General features: G+C 34.1%; 2 long non-coding RNA genes across 3 annotated transcripts; one reads left to right on the forward strand and one right to left on the reverse strand.

The window, feature by feature from the left end:
• Window positions 1-5,298: 5,298 nt before the first annotated feature.
• On the forward strand, window positions 5,299-16,452 carry LOC119640691. Of its 2 annotated transcripts, none has more exons than XR_005247718.1 (3): window positions 5,299-5,558; window positions 15,403-15,525; window positions 15,611-16,452. It is a non-coding gene; the product is annotated as an uncharacterized LOC119640691 (long non-coding RNA). The 2 variants fall into 2 exon arrangements; XR_005247719.1 differs by lacking the exon at window positions 5,299-5,558 and having other exon boundaries at window positions 15,289-15,525; window positions 15,611-15,907; window positions 15,960-16,452.
• LOC119640690 lies at window positions 9,172-11,430 on the reverse strand. Its single transcript, XR_005247717.1, has 2 exons — window positions 9,311-11,430; window positions 9,172-9,241 (listed from the first exon to the last, which is right to left on the reverse strand). It is a non-coding gene; the product is annotated as an uncharacterized LOC119640690 (long non-coding RNA).
• Window positions 16,453-22,189: the final 5,737 nt, after the last annotated feature.

A 22,189-nucleotide genomic window follows, 5' to 3' on the forward strand; every position in this document is an offset into this window, starting at 1 on the left:
TTCTTGTTTGACTTAGTTTATTCAAATGACTTTTTTTTTAATTATACAATTACGGCATTAATAACAAAAATAACCATACCCTGTGCAAAGAAAAAAAATATTGATTGAATGAATGTTTAACTTCTGAACCCGACCCTAGAAGAAACTGATCGCTTTATAATTTTTAATTACGATGAACCGCATTATCGTTGGCGAGAATGACTGGGGGAGAGATGAAACGAAAACCCCCTTCGAGTGCTTGAAATCAAACGTTAAATTTTTCTGTTCGGATCGCAGCGTCGTGTTTTTACTAACTGAAGTCCCATCTGCAAGAATTTCTTACATTGTTACTAACATAATTAATGAGCTCTCCAACCTAAACGACCAATGCTATGTGTATACGCATGTATGTATATGTTGTGTGTAAGCATGTATGTTCAGTAATGATATAAACAATATTAAAAATGCAAAAGTCGTCCCTATCAACCATAACCAGTGCTAAACTGCGATGATAAGCGCAGTGAAAGAGAATATTAATATATAATTTTTTCATATGCGGATAAAACAAGTTTTATTTCCGCGTTTGGAGGAGCGTAGTAGACTTAAATAAATAGACTTAAGAACGGTGAGGTCAAAAATTAATTTCATGAAATTCATGTTATTTTTCTTTCCTTTTGAAATGAATTAAACGCCAATATTACAATATAATAGGCTTTAACAAAAGCAAAACCGTGCTTATGAAAAACTTCCAATTATTAAGGACTCGATTCGAAACATTTCTAATTTCTATGGTTTGAATAAAATAACTATTAAACGAGTGCATGCATGCATGAATGTAATCGAGCTGTTTATATAGTAGCTCGCATCACTTGTAATAATCAATGCCTGACACGAATACTCATCAGCATCTAACAGCGACAGCCACTCACCGGGGTAGGTGATGCATGTATACAAACACATATTTTGTTGGATTTTAGAATTCTACTAACGATTCTTCTTTCGGTTTACTAGTTCTAGATGTATACAAAGATATATTATATTTTGGAATGCATAGCATGCCACTGACAAATGGACTGGATAGACGGGACAAACTGGGATGCGCACATAAATGCGTCGACATACATTAAACTTAGTTCGTTATTCATTGCATTACTTTTAAGCTGAATCATTCAATATTTTCCATTAATATGTTATCCTATATGTAAGCATATCTACTACTCGATATGTGATTGTTCGCTCGTTACGTATATATATGAAAAATATATATATTATATATATTACTATAGTCACAATTCACTATTTTCAATGTAGAAAATTTTTAATCCCAAGCATTCCTTTTATTTTGGTTAAAATGAATTCTATTTGGTTTTAGATTGTGAGAAGTTTCGAATTCCTTAATACGTAGTTATTGGCTAATTGATAAGTGCTTCGATATGAGTTTCTTTGATTTATAGCATATGGTTTTGAATATCGAACAGACAGCCAGAGTTGAATTGATGCAGTATCCTACAGCGACCAATAATACATGTATAATAAGATAACTGTTGAACGTTCTTTCGAATGTTACAAAAACCATTACGAAAGTTGTCTACAGCAGCACGATTAGCACATCGCACATCTGTTTAAGAGTGACCAGTGTATTAAAAGTTTCCATACTTAACAATTTTCAAGTTGCTATTTTGTTGATAATACTTGTTGTCGTTATAACACGTTTATGGTTTAAACTGAAATTGTTGTCTTTATTATTATTACACATCCACCATCTGAATATGCAAGTATATGAATTTCGTTAATGTATTCGTAACATATTTTAAAAATCCATACACTCTTTGCACGTTTGGCTATGTTTGCTGCTGACCAGTGTATGTATGTCTCTCTATTTTTAATTACCTTCTTGGTTTGTAACATGGTTTTGTACAACATATTTTACTAATTTTGTTAGATGGCAGCCATAAACAAAGCAAAATAGTTTTGCTTTCTTGCTCTTGACTAGACTCAAACACATGAGAGTTATCTATAAGAGAGACTGCACAAATGACCGGTGTCGAGCCGGTATTGTAAAGGGGGAAAAAACTTGCAGTTATTTCTCATTCCGAATGGTTTTTAATTCATATTTATATTTCAGAAAAAACGCATCCTTTATTTTAATTCCAACAAACCGATAATAGAAACTAAAAACTCTCATAAAAATGTGCCAAGTCCCCTCAAACCTTCAAGCCAACTAAATGCTCACGCGTGTTCATAGCATTATCAGACAAACAGTTATCTGAAGTTTGTGTGAATTTATTACCTAAACAATCAGACTTCATTAAAAAGAAAAACAACATGTTAAGTATTCGCCATTACTGATAATAACTAAAAAAATTATTTAAAATATTTGACCAACATTTAATAAATATATTCTTTTTACAGTACAGTACTTTTTCATTACTGAAGTTAAGTATAAAACATTAGACACTGCATACTGAAATAATGAAATTTTTCGCAATGGGCGTGCGCGTACGTTCTGGATTGAACGATGACCACGATAGAAAGTTTTGGAAAATTTAAGCACAAGATTCAATGTTGAAACTGAATTGGATTGAGACGGAGTTTTCTGTTAAATGTTATGATTGTATATGTAAGCACTAGTTTTTAGACTTACCCTATGGATTCGAAGTAGGAAAACAACTTTACCAAACGTTTCATATTAATTATTGCAACTTTATGAATTCTACACGTAGGCGCTATGTGGATTATTCGCAGCCATGCGCTCATCTAAGTTATACGAATTCTGGATGGCAGTTTCGAATGTTAGGAAAGAACAAAACGTAAATGTGGTAAATACAACTAGTCGCTAACAATTTACAGTAGACGCATTACATGTACTACAGCGTCTAAATAAGTTTTTGACTTTGTTAGGAATTGCGGCCGCTGTGCGAGCGTAATTCTTTTAATATCACAAAAATTGCTGCAGCTTTTTCTCTTTGGCGACGTAAGAAACCTTACTTTTTGAACGTAATCATTTTAAAGCGCAATATCTATATAAGTTGAATAATTTTGCAATTATAAAACCTATTAAAAATGTCGTGTTTTTAGAAATAAAAAAGAAGACATTCAATTAAAATACATCCACCTTCTGATAACAAGCATGATGAAATTGTAGAAAGCTATGCTTAACATATGGGTTCGCAGGACTCTAGCTTTGATGAACTATGCACAATGGATAAAGAAAATGTAATTTTGTGATTTGGATAAATTTGGTGGGCGTTGGAGAGAGTATTTTTTAAATTTAAAAACCAATCGCGTGTAGTCCCAGGCGCCTTATTACATCTTATGCAAGTCAATTATATTTTAGCGAACTATTTTCTTTTTCAATCTTACTCAAATCTTTTTAGTACAGCACTGACTAAAAGGGAACTTGTAAACGTAATTATTGCAGCGCTTGTATGACTCTGTTGAGAAAGAGAATATAAAAGAACAATTCTGAAAATTGAAAGCTTCATATATATTATATCTACACGATTTTTCATAAAATTATCGTTGGTTGAGTAACTATAACAATTTTGAAAATTATTGGAGAACTTACAAATTGCCAGAGTATCAAATCAACGGCAAGTCGATATCTAATATGAAAAAGTGTATATTATCTATATATATATATATCAGGTGTTATATATAACAGGTATTATATTATAATTTATATACTTTTCAAAAAAGTTGGCAATCCTGCACTTAAAGTTATGAAGGATGTTCGATAAATTTTGATGGGCATTCAAACACAATGAAAAAAACAGCACATATTTAACTAATTAATTTTTGTCAGTTCGTATTAAGAAGCACTTAATATACACAATGTACGCAGATTTCAATATTCGTTTTCCGATCGTATCTTAAGATTAGTGCGCTAGAAAGGGGGTTTATTTAGTTTATTCAAACCATAAGCTTAACTTTTGAATTTTTCATTATAATTTTGAATCGAGCGGTTTTGCATAATTTAAAATCGTTCGTTGAATAAGGACTCGGACGACATCTTTACCTGACAGTATTAGAAATTTAGTTCAATGAAATCTAATGCTGCCCGGTAAGATGTGAACAGATGTCCTTTACGTTTTAAGACCAACGCACTAATAGAATATTTATTGTATTGCTTACTTATTACATACTCTGCGATTGATAACTTCCCTCCGCTCAAATACTGGAAATTTAACTTTTTGTCCGACTTAAACAACATAATTTAAGTTTGCAAAATATTTTCCAATATAAAAAGCAATCATCATTTGTTTTATATTAATTACGGTATTTTGGCTTCAGTTCACACTTTGTATCGTTAGCAAATATTCTAAAGGATCATTGATAATTGATAATCACTAATAAATCATTTAAATATAAATAAAGTACGACACGACTTCCAACACAATCAATACGTTCCACTACAAATGCTACCGTTTAACTGACTAGAAATAGGCGGGCTCCACTTAAAAATTCCACATGACTGAGTACTTAAAAAGTGTGGTGCGCAAGTTATACAACTAGCGCACCTCGCTGCCTACCTCTACATTTTCTCCACGCGCTATGTGCATACGTACACAGTGCGAACACACATAAGCATCGCATATGATCGATCAAACCGTTCGCCTTCAAACGCTCAAACCACACATGTATACCTAATAGGAGTTATTAGGCCGGAGGGAGACGGACAGACTGAGAGAGACAAGAAGAGAGTAACAATGGAGATCGTTTATATTTCAATAAACTTACGCTTCGTTCAAACTTTACTGTAAAGTTGGCATGTAAAATTCTTCAACGCTGAGGGCCCCTTACAATACAACTGCACGTTAACCGTAATTGGAATGTATAGAATACTCAAAAATAATAGTCTCAGACATTGACCTTTATTTTACTTCGAAGACGTGTTTTATGTACTTCGAATAATGAAGGGCACAAAGCCTATATGCATACGAAAATAGATACACTGTAGAGAACCTGTGTCCACAGGCAATAAAAAGCGTTATCAAATTTTACACAATGCCAAACGTGTATGTCTGTTGTCTCGTTCTTTTCACATCTCTGGCGCTTTCGATGTGAGTAATTTTAGCTTGCCCCATTTCTATTTAAAAACCATACTTAAAAACTTCCTAAGAGTGCGATTGTAAAGCACTAATAATTGCTGAGCAGAGTTAACAATTTGCCTGTATCACCACTTGCTCACTAATCAATTTTCGGATATCTCGAACGACACATTTGAAATTCCCAATTTTACCCTTTGATCATGTATGGATGTCCTCCAAAAAAAGAAAGAGTGACAAAGAGTCACGTATTTACACTTCGTTAATATCCGCTTTTTCTCGGATTTGTTTAGTGTTTTTCTAAAACTTTAGAGTAATGAAAGTGTATGTGAGAGCGAATGCATGCCAGAACGCGAAAACCACCATGCAATTTGATAAACGGGAATAACGGGATTGATCGATACGTAGTGTTTGAGCACAAAAGTACTGTGAACAAATTAAAAAATTTCCAATTTTCTGTACGTGCATATTCTATTAACTATTGTAGTTGGATGAAACAAAGGGAGAAAATGAAACAGAAACACGAAGTATGTAAGTAGTGTTCATAAGAAAAGAATTTAAATTCCCTTCTAAAATATGACGAAAATTTTTTAAATGACAGCCGTCACCCACTTTGGTAAAGCACAAGAACATCGTTTTTCTTCTTTAGTAGTTTATTTGTCATCCTAGTAAAGTGATAAGACACCGGTACGATAAGATCGAAGTATGCACATAGTAAAAAATATATTCCTAATGTAGTTAATATGCAGGTATCTGAATTTTTAAAGCTGTTCAAAAGCTGCTGAAAAGGTAGATATTTACAAATAACATTAATTTTTTTGAATGTATTAATAAGAACTAATAAACTTAAAGGGTATTACATTAACTCCTAAGTAATAAATAAAAGAAATTGTGTTTTGTTATAATCGAAGACTTGGGAAAATTTTTAAAAGCAATTGTAAGCGACTGTAAAGATCAATCGATTCGTTTATTCCATATACCAATAAATCTATTTTATTTATTTTGTAGGGCCCTGTTGTACATATGTTTTATTTATATTTACTAATTCACCGAATCTTCTTTTTGTCTTGCCTATCAATTTCTCTTTTGTTGGATATAATGATAATTATGAAAGAAAGTGTAATTACAACTTAATAAAATCGTAAATTGTTTTTTTTTTTTACATTTGCTTTTGTAAACTTTCTAGAAAATCACCTTCATGAAGATATGCAAACGTGATGACAAATAATAAAAATTATCGGTTGAAATATGCACTCGTTACTACACGATTTTTTTTTCTCAAACACGTTCTTTAACTGCACCAAAAGCTTTAATTTTGATGAATTTATTCAACACATAAATTTTCATAAAAAAGGAATTTATCTTATTTCCGATTAAGTTCACTGTTGCAAATGTCCATTAGCGAAGGCAGAACACGATCAACTGTAACAAGAAGCTAAAATCCGATCACCAACTTGACAAGATGTGAACGCACAGAAAATTGTAATAGCCTGACAACAGGAATACATAATATACCGCACTATACAAAAATGTATAACTTCAACACATGTATGTATAAACGCACACATAGGTGATAAGTGTCATTTTTTTGACGATAAGTTATATTTTGAGTCCACAATCGACATATTGTGGAGCAAATTATAATACAGGCTGTTAGCGACTAGACAACTTTACGTTATTATATGTGATTGCTTTGCTACAAGGCAAAGTGTTAACTGTAAAACTTTAACTGTAAACGATACATACTGATGAAAATATGCACATGAGTTTAATAGATTTAAGTATAAATGCATATGTTCTACATGTATGTGCCAGAAGAGAAAATGTACGAGTGAATGACTTTTTTTGTTTTTACTTTTTTAACACTTACCACTTGAAAAATTTTTGGCATAATTCTTAATTTCACCTGCAATGGAAAGTGGTTTGAGCTCGCTAAGCGATATAAGCAAATTTTTTCTAAAATGCTCTTTCGTCATTTTATAAAATTTTGATCTTTTGTGTATATATAACTATCTCTGTTTCTCCTCACAATAGCCGATACATTTTTTAATTGAGTAAAAGTTTCAAGTTCCTGCTCTTTTGCGACCAACAAATTCTCATTTTAGAATTATCTTTTGCATGTTGGAACCGCGTGCTTTAGGTTCGATTCGACAAAGTTCAAGTTAATATCTTAAGAGTTCGAAGTTTGACGCGATCGTTAGTATAAACGCTCATATGTTGTAAGATAAGCGAATATTTAATCTTTTTACTCCATTTGAATTCCGTGGCTATCGCGGTGAATTTTATACTCCTTTCTTCATTTGTTTCTGGGAAGTATGATACTTCTTTGTAACTGCCAGAATCTCGAATAATATGTCTTTACTACTGTTTAATGTTAAGTTTCTGTCACACATAATAATAACCACAATAATAATAGAGAAAGGAAGTGTTAGTCCGAAGATCAGAACCAAATGAATGTAGTAGTATGAATGTACGTAGCAATTTATATCTTCTGTACGATTAATATCCTTAAGGCTGCGTAAAAAATCGTAAAATCGTATGTTCAAATATACACGCATATATCTTTTATCATAAATATTGTTATTTGGTGCACGACGTTGCTTAGAAATTTGTAGGCCTGGGATTTCGACTTTGCTGTATACACCCATTTACATTTTAGTAATAAATAAATAAACAACATATTTTCATATCGAAAAATTCGCAATTGGTTAAGCTACGTTTATAACTCGTCTTACATCACGAAATCTAGTTGGCGCGTGTGTCTCAACTAAATTAACTGTATTTGTTTATTCGTTCCAAAAACGTAAAAATGATCAATTTGATGTCTTTATATTTATCACCAGAGATTAGGGCTACACCCATTTTTCATTAGAAAGCGCACGGAAGGAATTCATGTTAAATCCTAAATTGAACTAATCATGGCTGCCTGCCTGTGAAATAACCCGCGGTAAAAATTTTCTATACGAATATGATAGCTTCAAATTTTGCAAAAATATTGCAAGTTCTTAAAACACAGGTTACTATTATAAACGGGACAAATCTGTCAGAGGAAAAGCCAAGTGTACAATATAAACTGATCTCTACTTTTGCAAACAAACAAAAATTTGGAGTTTTTGCCAATTACTGATCAATTACAACAATTTTCACGTATCTTTTACAGTACAAAAATGAAAAAATCGCCTTCGTGCAACTAATACTGTAGACAATCGAATTTTATTTGGACCAGTCTTTTTGAGTTAGGTGGGGGCAAAAGATTCCGTATGGCCGAATATAATCTTCTTATTTGTTTTTTCCTAATTTTTTTTAAGCTAAGGATATAAAAGGTTCACGTGCAACCATATATAACCTTCGAAATTGCTTACTATGTATTCTAAAAATTTTGTTTTTGCAACTTCTTTACCTATAAAATATATGGCATATTGATCTGAATTTTGAAAACCATGTTTGTTTCACAAATATGGTATCTTTTTTTCTAACGTTTATACTAACGGCTAGGTTTACTCTCATGTTCGTTTCTTTTCCAGCTGTATATTTTGATAAGTAAAAAAATGAAGGTTACCGTTTGAACGCATCAATTCTTTTTGTTTTATTTATGACTATATATGCTTTAATAGGTAAAATTTGTTTTGACTTCTTTTTTCACTTTTGTTAACAGGAACAGAATCACCAATCAATTTCTTTTTTTTTTTATATAATTTGAAATCAATCTTAAGTAAAATATATGGTCATTGAACTTCTATTCGATGTAGTACACGATCACTTTCAATACAAATCTCAATAATACGTATATCTATATATAAATAAATTTTGTTAATACCGTCTGAAACCATACTATAGTCCACTGTCAATTGCCATTTGATGTTCTATTTTAAAGACTTTGAAAACTGTCTGCCAAATTGTGTAGTCTTTATAGATGATTATTCTACTTGTTAATCAAAGTGAATAAAAACACTAGTGAGAAAGTTTATCCCCTTAGGGCGAATCCTGAATCCCCATCAATTGGAGCACTACTTAAGATCCAAAGGATTATGATCCCTTAGAAATAAATGCAAATCTGCCAAATTTAGTTTACAGACGCAGTTTCCGTTAGAGGTTTAAAGTCATTTCGCTTCATAGACAGCTTGACTCCTGCGGAACATTTTTAATACTAAGTGATAAGCGGTTCCCTCCGGTGAGTAGGTCATCGCTCTCCCTAATTGAGAGTCCTATTGCTTCTGGAGCACCGGAAAGCAAAAATTGATATAAATAAATTTTTGAAACTAAATTCTTACTCACTTACTTACATTACAGAATGCTCCTGCAACTTTGGCTTATTCGCACCCGACACGAAATTCCAAGTAGTAACTGCACCCAGTAGTCAAACAAACGATGTTCTCTCTTTGGGTAACTTGGTTGTCGTGGACGCTGAGAATTTTAAAATAGGCTAACTCTCGGCAAAACTGTACGCTCGCGGATTTTTCACACATTTCGAAAAGCCATCCAAAATTTATGTTGTCGCAAGAATTTTCGCCTAAGTAGAATGTACATCGACATATCCTAGATTCCACCACTGTCTCTTCCGCCTACTCCTTAATATCATAAAATCTAACTGAATGGGGATAGCAGCTTGTACAGGGTTTTTAGAGACAAGAAGGGAACCTTTTCTCCTTCATCGTACAGAAAGGGGTTTCTGTAAAATAGTCGTTACAGAACGGGATCCTCTACATGGCATCAATAAGAAACTCCTAAAGTAAGACCTTCAGATCTCAGAAATGCGAAGGGGCTTCAACAGAAAGAATTCGCAGCTACTTTGACAGCGGGAAAAAACGAACCGACGGGGGATTAGAGAATTATAATTTCTCCAACTGATTAATATAATGTGAAGAGACAAAGAGAAAGGCATTGACGAAAGCATTGCCAACCCTATAAATGTCACCTTCCCTTTTTATATCTTGGTTGGTGTATACATCCACTATAGACCAAAGAAATCAACGACCTCATACCATGGATCAAAATCAGAAGCAACAAAGGAAAGAAACGTTGAACGTGCAACAACATTCTTTTGAAAACGCTCATACACATTTTTAATCTGTGAAAATTTAGCCCTAACTCGACTCGACTCATTTAATATTGTATGAAGCTAGATTTAGAATTATTAACCTCACTGTTTGAAAGAACCATGTCCTCCTCTAGTTGAACGATAAACATTAGTAATACACAGTAAAGAGGGATTTGCGTCAAACATAAAAAATTGAATGCATCCATGCAAATATGTGTTTATATCTCGGAGTACACTTATTTGCGCTGATTTTTAGTCACTTTAATTCTTTTTTGTACGTCTTTCTTTGTTGAAAACGTATGCACATTCTTGTAACTGTCTCTGACAGTGACGCGCTCGGCATTTAGATGCATTTCGTTTTTTGTTTTGAATTTTTTATTCATTTATGTCTTTTTTCAGAATATTTTCAACAGATTAGTTCTTGCTTTCCTTTTTTTTACATATTTTTGTTGGCTAAAGTGACAGAATGTGAGTGAAGTGTTTCATTTAAATAAAAACGTTAAACTGCAACACTTATTGTTGTTGTACTCGTTATCGATGTTAAAGATATTCTTGGCCAACAATTTGCAAGGAGTGTTTTTTTCATTATTATTTAATTTATACCTAAATGCCAAACGATCGAAAATCGTTTGTAGAAAATTAATCGTGTGATGTTTTTTTTTTCGTTCTTGAATGGGTTAAATCGAAAACCCTTTCATATAAAACTTCAATGAAGAACTAACGAAAGATGAAGTGCAAGATTGTTTTCGTTGAGCGAGTACTACATCTTTCAGGCGGTTACGTGAACGATTTCATATGTTTTCAATTCGCTATTTTGTGTCTGCCTTTGTGTCTAGCTTTGATTTGTGAACAATTTCATATGGTTTCTTTTCAATTCGTTATTTTGTGTCTACCTTTTTTTCTAGATTTGAACAATTTCGGCAATAGGATCATTGTCATTATATCTTGAAACACTTTTGAAAATTGATTACGAAAACCTCCACAAAAATTTCTTTCAAACGATAACATGAAAATGTACAAGCCAGATCACGCATTAGAGAACAATGACATTTTTCGAACTAGTTGCAACTTAATTTTACACCTATACATGAAAAAGTCAAAGAAATTTCAATGGAAATGAGTTTTAGACCGAAATATTAAAAATCGATAAATTAGAAGATATCGCGAAACACCAAAAAAAAAAAGCAAAAAAAATCTAGACGATATAGGCGCTGTGAAAAACTTAGCTTGCCAATCTAAAATTTAGTTATTTGGCGGTCATAAAAATTCCTCTTAGCAACCCTCGAATTGATAATTATACAAAATAAAACTAAAATTGTTTCATGATTTTCCTATTTAAAAACCATAACATTTTTTAATTATATTTTATTTTTATATATAAATGTACAAATGAATGTACATATACATATTTGGAGACGCCAACGTAAACAAAAATCAATTTATTTCAGCGCTTATCAGTGGGCAAACGTGGTTTAAACATTAAGTTAAAGTCAAAGTTCTTAAAACTTAAAACCGTTGTATTATAAAATTTATTTTTCATTAAATGACATTTTCGACTCTTATCAACGTTTTTGCATTTCTAAATGGCTACGGCATGACACCAATACAAACATACACATGTACAAATAAAATTCTGTTTACTTTAGAGCTGTCGAATAGATTATAATTGAGTCGCAAAGGGTATCAGTGAAATGCTATTAAAAGTACTATTAAAATGAAATAACAGAAAAGAATTATGTAATCGAAAATATTTAAATTTAAAACTCTCTTAATCTTGTTCAGGTCTTCATTAAACTCCTATTGTTATATAAAAGCCTCGTCTTTAACCTTGCCCCCCCATATATATACATATATATATATACGGACGGTTACACACGTGTACAATTGTATGTGTGCTTTCTTTCTTTTACACATGATTACCAACCATTTTGATAGAAAAATGTAGTTCGCTTTGCGCGTGCATAATTGGGTACATGCATGCATAGATTACTATCGCATTAGTGCTCGCATCTAAAGCATGTAACAATAATAGAAGTCGATTAAGACCCGTTTCTCCTGCCGTGGCTGTACATGTGGACATACAGCTGCAAGCAGTATTGTTCCTATTGCATGCTTTTATTCGTCTTTTTTACACGAAAGTATTTCATGACGTGCTTACCCTTTATATCATTACAATATAAAAGCAGTACCATTAACAACGAGCATGATCATTACGATGTTGTTTTCAGTATTATGATAGTAATAATGACGATGACATATCCATTAAAATTCAAATAACATTTTATACGTAATTCACTAATATCGTCACGTGAATAGTGTGCAGAAAGTGAATGTAATTGTGTTGATGATCTATACTCGTCATTTATCACCTTAGAGCTTGTATACAACAAATTTCATTCCATATGGGCGGCACGGATACGGATAACACTTGCATTTGTTTAGGGGGTAGCTTTGACATTATTTCCTTGTAATAAATAATAGTTTCGCAAGAAAAAGTTACCTACTTTTGTCTTCAGTTGGGGCTTACAGAAGTTTTAGTAAAGATTTTTTAGAAGAATTAGATACTAGCCCTATTTGGAGATTAAGTTTTTATAATATTCAAGCCCTGCTTAGGAGGCAACTACACTTAAAATATGTTACAAACGTTCGTCTAGTGAAGGTAATATGATTTTTTGGAAAGTCATAAGTTGTAGGATCCTTATTAGCCACTTACATACACAAAAGCAGAAAACATTATCTGCAGATATCAAATTCAAGCGGAGTGACGTCCAGTAAGAGAAAATATTTGAAAATTAATGCACAGTACTACCATCTAAGAGCAGCTCGAATTGAATAATTAACAGCTCTTATTTGCAGTCTCCTCCAATGGGAAATTACCCGAAATTCCAAATATAAATAAGTCATCGAATTGTAGTCAATCAATAGAAATAGACAATAAGCAAATATGAAACTTATTTTTGGCAGCTATCGAATCTTTAACATTTACCTCCTTTGTCTTAAAAACTATTAAATAGACATAGACTTCGAATAGTCGTAATTTTGTGTGGCCTTTTTTTAAATTTTATTTAGGTTCGATGTTTTTGACCGGTAGTCGATATCTTCATTTTTGCGATCCAGCGAATTTTTAACGTAGATGTTACTCAGACGGACAGACGAACATGTGTAAATCAATTCAGAATTAGACATTGATCAAGAATATACTGACATTGTAGAGTTCTGAATGTTGTAAACCTTCGACGGTGACGATGCCGTTTCCCCCGATGACTTAAGAAAAATTTAGCATATGCTTGTTTGAAATAATCAGGTAAGTGTTGCCCGATATATAGGTCTCAACATGACATCGCGGAAAAAACCACGCAGAATTTTCAATATGACTTAAAAATAACTTAAACATTTAGGCAGCTAACAACGCTTACATTTATCAGCTTTAAACGTTAGTCTTAAATACGGCGAACTAAAAAGAAATATTTATAAATACATAAACATTTTGAACGAACTGAAAGCGGGTATGACTAGAACATGGAAAAGTCGTTATGAAATCTAACATGCACCTTACGGCAAGAAATCTTTAGTTGTTAATTCAATGATGGTAAAATCTTTTTTAAATCTCTAAAATCGAATAAATAATAATAATACATACATTGGCTTCTTTGAAAATATATGATAGATATTCTCCTTTTGTGGTTCCAGGAACGCATACCAATAGAATGTGATAACACAATTTTCTCATACTGCATAAGCCAATGAAAAAATGCACTCAAATCGTCTACAGGTTAAGAAATACAACAGCATATGTTCTAGAATCAATCACTGGAAAAATTATAATATAAAGTATATAAAAACAGGAGCATATTTAGACTAGAAATTGCTATTTATGTGATGCAGAAGGAGAAACTTCGGTGCTTATGAGTTAACGCATCAAGTCGAAAACACACGTAGACGCGACTTTTTTTTTATTGCTGGTGGAGGGTGTTAGTACATTTAGTATAAATGGATCAATCTAATTAGTATCTCAGTCCATACGTTCGTATATTACGTACACCGTGCACATACGTTCGCATCACCGTGCGCCCGGGTACTCAAATCGAATGGTTCAGTGACGCACCGACGTCAATGAGAAAGCTGGCTGCCTTTTTGCCTAATATTAGTATTTTTTACTTTCTGTTGTTCAAAACAGAACTCAGAACCGAAACTCTATCGTCGAAATTAACACTTGGTCCCTTTGCACCAACAAAAAAAATTGATAATAATAAAAACGAGGTTTTTAGGAAGCTCTTCATAATACACAATTCCATTCTTATAAACAGAAAGATCTAAAATTTTTCTTAATAACGGTTTCTGACTTTGACCGGAAGCCAGCGGTTCGTTAATATTTCAAAATACGTTCGCTAAAATTTGACTTGCTTGCTGCTTCCTAAATTCCCAACGCTAACACTTGCAAATTGAAATTTTCGAGGACACGTTTTTCAAACTATGATCTTTGAAATCGTTGTACACTTTCCAAACCAAAAAATTGATATCCTGTCAATTCTGGCGTGCGAAATATTTGCGAAAATTAAAATTCTGCTCATTTTCGAACAAAAGAACTCAAATTTTGAATTTTTTCTCATTATGTGACCATAGCAACTACTCGTCTCCAATTAAGTTGATATTGACAATGTTTAATTTCTGTTTTAGTTTGCTACTGTTTTGTGGCGTTTCAGACCTTGAATTTGCGAATATAAACTAACAAAATATACGGGAAGTGTTAGCTATTATATTTGTGACATTGAGAGTTTCAACAATAAAGTTTAGAGGAATGAAGCAGACTCACCACCTAGAGAATAATTTTGATAACGTTTATTAGAAGTTTTCATGCGGTTTTCTATTCGTTACAAATTACGGGAGAAACGTGATAAGCCCCATATTGCTGTATTGGGCATAAAACTTTTAATCATGATGTTTTTTATTCTGATGATCATGAAGATAAGCCGCTAAATATGCCTTGTCGTATGTGTATGCACTTCTGCTCGCTATTTATGACGATGTACGTTCTAATGTAAATGAACAAGCAATATTGTCTAGTGCAAAACAAGCAAAAATTACGCGTTAGTTTCTAATTTTTTGTGTATTTTGTAGATGCAAAGATGCACATGGTCATCGTAATATATGTTTTATAGGGTTTGATGAGCAGCCTCTCATTGCAAGACTTATTATAGACTCTGGCAAACAGATAGTTGCCTAGTCGGTTAATCAGACTGGCTGGCTGGCATTCATGCACAAACATTTTCAGCACATTTAATTGCGTTTTTCTAAAGGAACGAAGTGTTTATTTTTCTCTTTTATCTGTAACTAAAGAAAGAAGGGGGAAATGGGCTATATTCGGCTCAGACCTGGTGCTGATCTTCTGATGCGCACGACTTATTTTTAGTTTTCTTGTTTGAAAATGTAATTTAGAGAGACCACTCAAAAAGGGAATATGTAAGTTTAGGTAAAATTAAATATACCATCAAGGAACATATTGAACATTGTAGAAAGAAATTTTAATTATCTGTATTCTATTTAGATGTTTTGCAGCCGATGTTACAGTAAGCAGTACACCTTTCATCGCCAGTGAAAGTGCTTCATCATGCAGCACGTCATAAGCTGAGATTTGTTTGATGAACTGCCCTAAGGCTATCTCAAATAGATAGCTTGTTAAGCTTATGCCAAAAGCGGCCTTTATATATACATATAAATACCATAACTAAGGGTAGTGTGCAGAACAGAATTCAACTTGAGGTCACGTTCCGTTTTTAATTAACCTTCTTTGGCAAATTATTTTTTCGACACCATTCAAAATATTAGATAGAAAATTCTTAACGTAGGTTGTTTTTAATTCTTGCGCTTATTGTTTTTAAATCAAAAACTTTCAGACAGCTGAGACGCCATGGCTCCATTTGACCGTCCTCAAGCACGATAAATACACGGACTGGCTGGTTTCTTGCGTGGATATATTCATTTATCGAAATGTTCACAACACTTTTATAATTTATTTTTATTGGTTTTAAAACTAGATTTATCGTGTACATCAATTTTACTCATTTCAAGAAACTAATTTAAAAAAGAGAATGAAGCGTCATATCAGAAGGGGTCGGAAAATGGTCCGACCCGAACCATTTGCTACAGCGTTTGTTCTTGAGCCAAAACACGTCAATGTACCAAATTTCATCGAAATATCTTAAAAATTTCAGAATGTAGATCGAACGTAAAAATATAAGACGGACAAACTGACAGACAAGATTAAATAGGTTCAGAAAGTGAGTGTGAATCGTTCGGTATAATAAAAGGCGGGTCTATCTCAAGTCCTGCTGAGTATTGCACCCATCCGCATAAACTTAACCTTACTACAGATGACGAAAAAAATGAAGCGAAGAAGAAAAACGAACGAATTCGAAGATTTCGTGTTAGTTTTACTTTATGTACTAAGTCAAACCAAGCGATAATGTAATAACTAGATGTTTAGTGTTTGAAAGACGCAAGAATAAAAACTACTGAAAGCTGATACTTATGTATGCATGTTTAAAGCCAACTGCTACATATATGGATATGTGCGCATACAAGCGAAAAGGAGGCAACTTAGAAAAACTTTAAATTAATAGGTGCTTCCATATGTTTTAAGCGAAACCTATTGATGAAAATGATAAAATAACGCGAAGTATCAATGTACACAATGCTTAAATTCAATGGTTTAGACTTTTATCCACATAAAGAAGCAGTTTACGGTATAGTATTATTGAGTTATTCAGTATATACGGACGTTAATGACCCAATGTTCAAAATTGCATCTTCGACATTCATTTTGCTGTCTGATTTCAATGAATTTGTTGTCGAAGCCCAGCAAACACTTTTAAAAGCTTATGGTGATGCTAACCCATCATATCGTAACCGTTGGTTTAGTTTGAACGGTTTAAAAGTGAAGATTTTTATGCCAATGACAAAGAACGGTCTAGACGATCGAAAAGTTCGAAGACAATGAATTGCAAGACTTATTAGACGAAAACCCAGCTCAAACTCTCCAAAAGCTCTCAAACAGCTTCGCAGTTGATGAATTAACTATCTTTAGGCATTTACGTGCGATGGAAAAGATCCAAAAGGAGGAAAAATGGCTACCATACAAATTCAATGAAAATGCCACTTCGCACAGCTTCAACATCGCAGTTTCATTGCTTGCGGAGGCAAAGTCTGAAGTATTTTCTGCAGCGAGTTGTGACTGATGATGAAAAGTGGGCCTATTGCGACTATTCCAAGCGCAAAACATCATAGTTCAGGAGTCATTTACATCGACATCGAAGCGGAATATTCATTGCCATAAAGTTTTGCTGTGGATACGATGGGATAAAAGCCGAGTGAAACTGTTACTGCGGATGTCTACCGACGTCAATTGAAGAAATTGAGCGATGTATTGTTGCAAACAAGACCAACAATATCGACTAAAATGGCTACAACACGAATTGACTGAAAATGCCATTTAGGCCACATGTTGCAAGAGTTGTCAAGGATACACTGTTGAGCTCAAAACGGAGCTTCTCCTGTACCCAATGCACTCACCAGACATAGCGTCTTTGAGATCGATGAAGTATGGCGTGTCTGGCACTTCTAAAGAAGTGCAAAAGGTTCGATGATTGGATCGTTACCAAACCAATATCGTTATTTCGGATGTTGTCAGAAGGAAAAAAATTATAGAGATTTTAATGAAAATGATGGCATGTAAGCACCTAATAACTTAAGTCTATGTGAATTATTAATGTATTACCTTGACTTTGCGTAACGTAAACGCCATGTTATTTTAGCGGTAAGCAATTGGATTCGACTTATTTTGTTAACTACGAACAAGTTAAAGTTAGATGATTGCTCAGGCAACCATGCGAAGACGACCATCGAATCTAACCAGCGATTAATCTTATGCTCAATGGGTAATAAAGTAGTAACAATATTTAGAAGCTCCGGTAATAGTAAATTTGCTGATAATTTGAATATGGGCATGGTGAGATCTCCCAGCGGTGCTACTTTAGATATCGAACATAGCAGGCTGGTTTCGACAACAGTCCTTACTTCAAATAAAACGTAGATACATGCAACCATGCATCCATGACATGGAATCCATGCATGTCATGTCATGGATTCATATTGTTGGTTTTGACTTCGATATGAAACGATAGGAAACGCGGCAAAAAATTTGTCGAAACTTGAAATGAAATCCAAACATTCCGAATGTAATGATTGAAGTAAGCTTTCGTTTCGTTGCAGATTGTTTTTCCAAAAACTGTTCACAATTGGATGGTAGAATATCATCTGAAACGTTCTGATCATTTAAGCACCATTTTCGGATTATGAAACTATGTTCCTGAAGTAATGATGTAACTTGCTGTGTTATTATAATTACTTGATCAATAGAAAGGCGTTTCCTTCATCAACCGGATTGTTAAAAGGTTGCTGACTTAGTTTTTTAAATTCAATATCATAAAATTTGGCGAGCACAATGTAACCAAATTATTTAAGTCAATTTGAAGCTATACGAATTCGATTCTAAGGAGAAGGAAGCAAACAGTTTATCGTCGTCAGCGTACATTAAGATCTGGCTGGATTTAATCACCGAGCGGACATCATTAATGAATAAATTAAGTAAAAGGGGTTCTAAATGGCTGCGTTGAGAGACGACAGACGTCACGGGAAATTCAACCAAGGATAAACAAAACTCTGAATGATCTGTTATGCAGATAAGAGCACTAAGGAAAAAAAAAGCCACAGTCTTTGAGTTTGAAGATCAACGTGTTATGGTTAACTAAGTCAAACCCTTTGCTAAAATCTGTATATACGATATCCGTGCGAGAGCCACTAGAAAAGGCTTTGAAAACATGGCAAGTAAACTCTAAGAGATTCGTGACAGTAGATTTTCTTTTCCTGAAGCCATACTTCAATGGAAAAGTATATAACAGCAAAAGCTGAATAAACAATCCCCTTAAAGAATTTAGATGAAACATTCAACTTGGCACTACCTCCACAGCTCTCAATGTGATGTCTAATTCCACATTTGCTAATTGGAAGAAGGAAATTACTCTTCCAACAAAAAGAGGAAACACCTTATTTTAAAGACTGATTAAAAGTCTTTGAAACAACACCACATAGTTCGTCAGAGCATGATTTGAGCATACATGGTGAAATCTCATCCGGCCCAGGCGGGTAACTATAGTTTAAAGGCCTCAAATCATGTAAAACATCATTTTCCGAAATTACCAAACTACGAATCAAAACCGGGTTAGTTATCAAAAAGAAATTGCTAACATTTGAATTGGAATCAGCAGTTGAAAAATTTCGTCCGAAGTATTCAGCACAGATATTTAAGGCCTCAATATCATAAGAGGGTTCACAGTCGTTGAAAGAAACATGCGGGGGCTATATGGAGACTTTTCTTTTGGAGTGGACAAACTTAAAAAATATCTAGGAATAACAAGCAATAGGATTTGATCAACTGAACGTATCTGCATCTGGTTGTCGAGGTAATTAAATGTGTGCCTTCCAGCAGAATGAGTCTTAAGTAGTAGTAGTTTTCATATATTTTCTGAAAAGTTTGGTTTTCCTATTTTTGTAATATTTAATTGTCTTTTTAAACTATAGCATGCACCTGCTGCGAGGGTGAGGTTGCTTGATTGAAACGGATGCATAAGTAGCAGAACGAAGATAGTAAGGTTTCAATATTCCCAACATAAAAAACGAGCATAAGTTGTGAAAAATAAGATTAAAGCTGTGAAATATTAGTTTTATTAAAATCACAATATTTATTTGAGAAAATTTGATTTGGTATATTAGAGTATTTCAACGGGCCATTATGTCTGTAATAAAAGCAAGTAGAAATTGCTGGATGATACGGATCCTCAGGTAACTTAAAAGATGGACTGCGATTTACAACTATCCACAGGAAATTGGCAAAGATCTTGCAGTCTGCCGTTACAGTTAGGAGTAAGATTGTATTGGAGTCAATTACGATCAAATAATTATTACTATAACACCAAGTGACTTGTGGAAAATTGAAGCAAAAGAATTGCATGAATCACACAAAGAGAATCATTCGGTAAGATCACTCTTTGAGAAGGGCGACGTTCAAGAAATTTTTGCAAGATCGTTTCAAATGATATGTCTACACGATAATGAAAAATGTCACAAAAATATAAGGATGATTCCACAAGATTTTGATTTGTATTTATGATGTTCTCAAATACCTACTTCATAAATATTTATGGCGGTTGCATATTTAAGCTAAACGAAGGCTGTTTTTCGACCGTGTTTAAGCACAGATCGCTCTGTGTGTTTAACGTCTGCACCTGGCTTGCTGCCTTAATCAGACGGGTTGCCTACAACCATAGGCACTCAATTGAGTTGAGTGATCACCCCCCGGGGGGAAAGACAATCCCCTAATAAGGGGGCCTTTCTTACCCTAAGGTGCGCAGATGGTTCACCGTGTATGGCCGTATGAACCGTCACTCTGGTTAGTGTGAGGCCTAGCTGCACTCGATTATTCCACTTTGGCTAGGAATTGCCAAACACAACCACCACGAGTACTTCTCGAAAGGCCGCATCCAAGCAGTCAAGACTCACAAATTGATCAACGATATTCGTTCAAAAGGGAAAAATTGCGCTCGCTTCCACCATAAAGCTTCCACGGCGCCGTTGATCAATTACCACCATTACCCGCAGGCACCCGTGACATATATTCAAAAGTATATAGGCAAAAGGGGAAAAAGCCTTCCGTCAAATCCCTTTTTTAATAATATTTGCATGTATTAATTCTCAAGAAGGCCAATGGGAAGGCCATCCGTCAATTCCTTTTTTGTATCATTAACTCTACTCTTGAGAAAAATTTTTATTCCGTTACGACTTTATGAACAAAGAGATATATAGGTCTCGGGTATTGCACTGACATGGCAAGGGCGATCTACCATGCACTCGCTAGATTACTACCTTCTACGTACTTAATTCCATTCAGAAATTTCCTAGGTAGTAACTAGCTATTGAGTGAAGAGTTCATCTTCCAGCCAACCCCTCCACGATCTCTCAGAAACTCGTCGCCGAGTTAGTAGCCCAAAACCTTAAACCCTTCTTAGCCGGCCGAAGCCGTTGCCCGGGGATCACCACTGGGAGGTGAGGGTTTCGGCCATCTATGCTCCCCATTAAAGTATAGTTTATCTCCCCGTGTTTAAATACAGTAAAAGCTCTTTATTCGCGCTTCCTTCATTCGCGTTTTCGCTATTCATGGATTGAAAAAATGCGACTCAATTCCTACATTCGCGGCCATTAATTTCTTTATTCGCGGCTTTTTTTTGTGCCTGTTGCCGTAATTGTTGAAACTTATTTAAGAAAACTGAACTTAGACTTTAAAGCATTTCTAGTTTTGGACAATGCACCAAGTCATCCTCGCGAACTTGAGACTATGCATATATACATAAAAATTACGTTTTTACCTCCCAACACGTCGGCTTTGCTTCAACCTATGGACCAAGGAATAATCGCGGCCTTTAAGCTCTATTACATTAGACGAACCTTCAAAATTATATTTGATAATATGGAATGTAATCCTCATAAGAATGTTATGGAACGCAGCAAGAAATTTGATATAGCAAAATGCATCGTAAACATCAAAGAATCATTGGAAGAACTGAGGTCACCCACATTGAAGTCATGCTAGAAAACACTGCGGCCTGCTCTAACTGCGGAAAATGACGAAGAATCTGTGCAAGTTCAAATTTTGACAGCCGAAATCGCGAATGGAATAGGACGAAATGAGTTCGAATGAATAGAATCAAATGCCATTCAGGAATTGCTTGAATCGCAAGATGAAGATTTGACTGAATTTGACAATATACACAATATATGCGAAATAATATGTAGTAGAAATATGTAGCAGTTGCATGTGTAAAATTTCCAAACAAATGTGAACAAAAAAAACAGGGTTTCAATAACACTTTGCTCATTACATCGACGCAGTAGATGGAAAAACACTGTTAGCTGTCTCCCAAAATCGGGGCCTCTGTTTTATATTTGGAGATGTAAGCTTTTGTGTTAACAACTTGTCATGAAACTCTTTTTCTTTCCTCGCCGCTGAGGATTT

The sequence above is a fragment of the Glossina fuscipes genome, unplaced genomic scaffold (assembly GCF_014805625.2).
Source record: "Glossina fuscipes isolate IAEA_lab_2018 unplaced genomic scaffold, Yale_Gfus_2 122, whole genome shotgun sequence".
In the NCBI taxonomy this organism is placed as follows: domain Eukaryota; kingdom Metazoa; phylum Arthropoda; class Insecta; order Diptera; family Glossinidae; genus Glossina; species Glossina fuscipes.